Source organism: Malania oleifera, chromosome 1, assembly GCF_029873635.1.
Source record: "Malania oleifera isolate guangnan ecotype guangnan chromosome 1, ASM2987363v1, whole genome shotgun sequence".
NCBI lineage: Eukaryota > Viridiplantae > Streptophyta > Magnoliopsida > Santalales > Ximeniaceae > Malania > Malania oleifera.
In genome coordinates, this window is record NC_080417.1 from 36,693,740 (window position 1) to 36,700,137 (window position 6,398).

The window sequence follows — 6,398 nt, forward strand, 5'->3', positions numbered from 1 at the left end:
TTGCCGAGATGAGAATGCTTAGATTAACATTAAAAGATAAATTAAGGAATGAACATATTTGTGGTAAGTTAGGTGTAGCTTTTATAGAAGATAAGATAAGGGAGAGACGATTTAGATGGTATGGATACTTGTAACGTAGGCTTTATAGTGCACCTGTGAGGAAGAGTGACTGCTACTGTGGAGGTAATAGAAGAGGTAGGGGTAGACCTAAAATAACTTGGGAGGAAATGGTGAGTAAGATTCATATAAACAATCTCATTTAATGGACTAATGGACTAAGGCTTGATTTTTTTGTTATTGTTAGGTTGCTGAAGTAGCTATATTTAGGGCTGTGCAGATCAACCCTCTGTAGGGCTTGTTTGGGCTTTCTACACCACTTGGATGTCTTATTTTAAATCAAAACCATTTAAAGTTGGATGGATTCATAACCTAACTATTGTTTGAAAAGATCTTTGCAGCAGTCCACAAAACCCTACAGCAGCCAGTTCTAGTTCAGCATGGGCCAGGCCCTGCGATTTTTAATTGGATTTACATCGTTTGCTTCACTGGGTAGACTACTTCTTTGTCACTTTTTTTTTTTTTTTTTTTCCGATCCCATTGCTCTTTCCTTCTGTAGCACTCATTGTGTCGTACCCCCCTATGTACTGCGTGCAGGGGAATCTATTCATATATTCAAACCAATAGAAGTTGAGGCAGGTGAGCGCTCATTGTGTCGTACCCCCCTATGTACTGCGTGCAGGGGAATCTATTCATATATTCAAATCAATAGAGGTTGAGGCTGGTGATGTTAATTTAGGAGACAATTTCTCTTTCTGGCATCCTTGAATCTTTCCCTATCAGACGGCAATGGCATGGACATGCACGCAGGCAGGTCACTTGCGCAAAATCGCTTGTATCGCTTTTAGGTGAAAGGTTGGCACCAACGAGGAGCCCATCACATTTGGGCAAATTTTCCATATGTAGCTTTTTAGGTGAAAGGTCGGCACCCATAATATATATATATATATATATTATGATGCCATCCACACACTCTCCTTCTATTTTTCGTAAGATATATAGTTCTCTCGTCTATTTCAGTGCCAAAAGGTTTATCCTCCTAATAATGACAACCATAAATGTATGCCCTCTTCCCATATCAGGATTCTTTGTGTGTGGCTTGGGATAATGAAAAACAACAAAATATATATATATATTTCTTTGTCCTCTTTTCTCAAAATGTAATCGTTGAGACACATATAAAGATTATTTATTTATTTTGTTTTATGAGATTCGATTATAAATTAATTATCATTTGAAAACTTAGTGCAACAATTATTTTAGTACGAATGCATAAATATAGGTTTAATCTTGCTAGAAATTGTACTTGAAGTGCTCGAATTGACAACTTATCTTTACTGTTAAACTATCTAGTGACGGATTAAAAGTATCAACCAAAAAAAAAAAAAACATTGTTCATCAAGAAAAAATATAAAACAATTCATGCCATTAGCTAAAATATGCAAGCAAGCATGACAATTTTGATGAAAAGGATGCTTTATTCCCCACATGTTACACCTTTCACAATCAATAATGTCACAAAAAGCAATGTTGTGGTTATAATATGTTGATCCGACCTTCAAGAATCAATCTGAAAAAAAAAGAAAAGAAAAAGTAATCTACTGTATTTATGGCTTTAGTCAGGCTTAGTTTGTGTTCGAATTGGATTTTTCATTCTCTTTGCACATGAATAGAAAATTATTTTTTAAATAAAAATATTCTGCCAAAAGAAAATCCTCTTTTTTCAAAGTTTTTTTACAAAATATTACAAAAAAAATTAAAAACACATAAATAGTGGAAATGGAAAAAAATTATACAAATATACAATCATTTTTGAAAAGTCAGTTTTAGGTTTTTTTTTTTTTTTTTAAAATTAGACGACTCTGAGTAGTGCATGGCCCCCAACAGCTCTTAGCGCAAGGGGAAGAGAGAGAGGAGAGGGGAGTGGGGGTCACATCTGCCAGCCAAAAAAAAGGGCAGGGGTAGATGAGAGGGCTGTGTGAACGAGAGGGAGAGGGAGAGGGATAGGAGGGGGAGTTCATTCGCCAGGGGCCCAGAAAAAAAGGTGTTCGTTTTTTTTTTATTTTTAAATTGACCAAATCAACATTTCAAAAGTTAGTTTGGTGTTAAATTTTTTTTTTTTTTTTGGTTCTGCAGGCATGCAAATACGTGAATTAAATAATAATAATTAATAAATTTAATTATTATTATTTTATATAAAATTAGTTATTTTTTATTCAAAATTTATAATGCATAATTTTTTAAAAATTATGTTATTAGTAGTTTTAAATTTATTTAAAAAATAAATAAACACATGTTAAATTTTATAATTTTCTAAATTAAAATTTTCTTATTTATTCAAAATCAGTAATACATAATTTTTTAAAATTTTTTATTGGTAGTTTTAAATTTATTTAAACAATAAATAAACACATGTCAAATTTTATAATTTTATAAATTAAATTTTTGTACAAAAAATATAAATTTGATTACTATCTTCACGGTGTCAGTACTTCCTAGATCATCACTCGTCCAATGCTGATAATCGCCAATCACTTCCCGTACGAATCCTTGACCACTGCTTGGCTGTGCCTAGGCTGGCCATTCTCCTGTGAACCGTACATCAAACCGTACCCGATATCGAAAAACATGCATTTAATGACGCTGGAGACTATTGGTGTTTTTCCAACTCACATGACTCGAGTCAGTTACATGAAAAGTTAAATCAAATTATATATTTATCTAAAAAATTTTTATCCAATTTATGACTCTTAATTTATCAATTTTACTACCTACAATTATCTAATAAATAATGACAAAAAAGGTGGAGAGATGAACATGTGAGGTTTTCTCTCACGTATCACCGATGTGATTTACAATTATCAACCCACATCGGTGATGCATGAGAGAAAACCTCAATTTGATTTAACTTTTCGTGCAGTTCACTAAGGTCATATGGGTTGGAAAAACATCAATAGTTTTCAGCATCATTAAACGCATGTTTTCTGATATTGGGTACGATTCGATATACAGTTCACAGGCGAATGGCCGGCCTGGGCACAGGCAAGCGGTGGTCAAGGATTCGTACGGAAAGTGATCGGCGATGATCAACATTAGACGAGTGATGATTTGGGAAGTACCGGCACCGTGAAGATAGTAATCATATTTATATTTTTTGTAGGAAAAATTAATTTATAAAATTATAAAATTTATAATTATAAAATTTGACCTGTATTTATTTATTTTTTAATTAAATTTAAAACTAACAATAAAAAAATTCAAAAAAAAATTATGTATTACAGATTTTAAATAAATAGGAAAATTTTAATTTATAAAATTATAAAATTTGACATGTGTTATTTATTTTTTAAATAAATATAAAACTACTAATAAAAAATTTTAAAAAAAATTATGCATTGCAAATTTTGAATAAAAAATAGCTAATTTTATATAAAATAATAATAATAATAATTAAATTTATTAATTATTATAATTTAATTCACATATTTGCATGCGTGTAGAACCCAAAAAAAAAACACTAAACCAACTTTTCAAAAGTCGGTTTGATCACTTTTACAAGAAAAAATTCGGACACCTTTTTTTCAGCGCCCTCGACGAATTGACACCCTCTCTCGGCCCCTCCCCGTTGACCCCCCCTCCCCTCTCTCTTCCCCCTGCGCTAACAGCCGTTGGGGGCCCTGCACCAATCAAAGCTGTCCGATCTTTTTTTTTTTTTTTTTTAAGCTAATATCGACTTTCCAAAAGTCGATTCAGTATATTTGTGTAATTTTTTCCTATTTCCTTTATTTATATGTTTTTTTTAATAATATTTTTGTAAAAAATTCCTTTTTTTCAAGAAGAAAGAGACTTTTTTTGTTTTTTTTTGAGAACAAAACATCCAAGAAGTAGAATGGCAGTTGCCAACTCCAATCCTAACCATAGTTTTGAAAAATTGAGAGTTCAGACGGACCTAATATTCGCCTGCTCCCCACACTTCAAACACCCAAACCAGACAAATTCTAATTTACGTCAGTTGAAGTTTGAGCCTTCTATTCTATGGCTTCTGATTTGTGAACAGAAGTCAATCCCAAAATTACAAAAGGATAAAAAGATTTCTACCCATCTACCCTATGCATCCTTTTTAATTGCTAATTCATATATAATGTTATATTATATTTTATATACAATAATTTTAAACATTCTAGAAAATACAAAAGACCCGTTTAGTTGCGAAAAAGAAGTAGTTTAGGATTTTTATTTATTTTTCAGTTTTCGAAGACTTGTATTAAAAAAGTAGAAAATATTTGTTCCGGTACTAATTTTTATTTTTATTTTTTAAAATTTAAATATTAAGAAAAAAACACCTTATTTTTATTTTTTAAAAAAATTAATAAATTAAAATTGATAAAGCAATAAAAAATTGTAGGGTTTGTCTCAAAGACCAAGGATGCCATTCAAGAAAATTTATTGAAGATTTAAAAAGATGATCCTCATAAATGCAGGATGCTATTTTAGGAAAAAAGTTGTATGAAGGTTACACAAGGAGATGAAATATGAATGTGGAGAGCAGTCTTTGTTCAATTGCCGACATTAATTTTTATGTTTTAAAACATTTTTAAATAATTACCAAGCAGGACCTTATTTTTTTAATTTTTTTTAAAAATATGTAAGAAATTAAAATTGATAAAACAATAAAAAAAATATTTTCTAGTTTCCATTTACAAATTTTAAAAATTAAATAACAACAAAATCTAGTCTTAGTCCTACTGGTCGATTATATGAATCATTTTTTGTCAATTCATGCGATCATGAACCATTTCTTTTGATAGATTCATACCATCTAAATCTTCTCTTCCTTATTTTATCTTCTATAGGAATTACACTTAACTTATCACAAATATATTTATTCCTTAATTTACCTTTCAATGTTATATCACTTATCCACGTAAACATTCTCATCTTGATAACTTTTACTTTTTGGATATTATGTTTTTTCGTCGCCCAACATTTTGATCCATATAGCATAGGTAGTCATATCCATACTAGATACAAAAAATAATTAATATTTTTTAAACTTTCAAAAGAAACCGATGATAAATCAAGATTTAGGTCATTGTAAAAATTATTCAGTCTCCTAAAGAGAAAAAAAATATGTAGAAAGAAAAATTAATCTCGAGTATTTGATGAAAAATTCTAAAATAATTCAAAATATTAAAATAAGACTATTTGGAAATACAATTAATAGGCACCCAAATCACATTTCATTTTTATTTGAAAAAAAAAAAAAAAAAAACCAAAGCCAAACCAAATTCACTTAAATACTAGTTGGGAATATAATTTTAGGATTTGAACATAAATTTATGTGATTTTTTTATTAAAAAAAGTATAAATTATGGCTTACTAAAAATATGCCCAAATTTAAATGGGAATTAACTGTTTTTTCCCCTTGAATTATCTTTAATTTTTATCATAAACTTGGTTTAAAGAGTAGAACTAGGGGTGAGCATCCAGTCGGTTCGGTGAATTCAGTTAATTAATCAAAAAATTTCGATTAAAAAATTTTATTAACCGAACTAGCTGAAATTTCATGTTTAAGTGAACTCAAAACCGATTGAACTAAATTTCGATTAAATCGACTAACAAATTTAATATCTTAATATATATAATATATAATATATAAAAAATTAATAAAATTTAGTATATATATAATATATAAAATATTTTAATATATAATATATATAATTATTTATTATTCTGTTAATTCGATTAAACGAATTAATCGAACTCAAAAATCGAATTAAAAATTAAAAATTAAAAATTAATAAAAAATAAAATATAAATTAAAATAAATAAATATTTAACTGATTGAATTTTTTCAATTTTAACTTAATTATGGTCTGATTAGGGCACATCAATCTTGGAAAACCTTGACTTTTGTGTCCTAGGCCCCCTACCCTACGCACAATTATTTTGTCCCATCTAATCACACAACAGCCCATATCTAAATCTCCTATTATATTTTTTTATCTGTCTTTTCTATTCTTTCAGGCGACGACCAAAGGGATAAGCCGCCGACCAATGAGCTGTTCAACTCATTGCACAATTATTGAAAACCAACCGTGCAGTTAAGGCTAACTTGTTTGTTTTTTGTGCAGTACTTTCGTTTTATCTTTCAGAAAAGAAGTGTCGTACTTTTATATAATTGAAATAAGATTGACGCTCTCATTATGTTATACAGCTTTATGATGGTAGTAAATATGTACCGTGTGTCGCAAGGCGATTGAAATATATTATTTTAATGAATATATTTAACTAATTTCTAGTATATTTAAATAAATTTAATATGACTTAAATATTTTAAA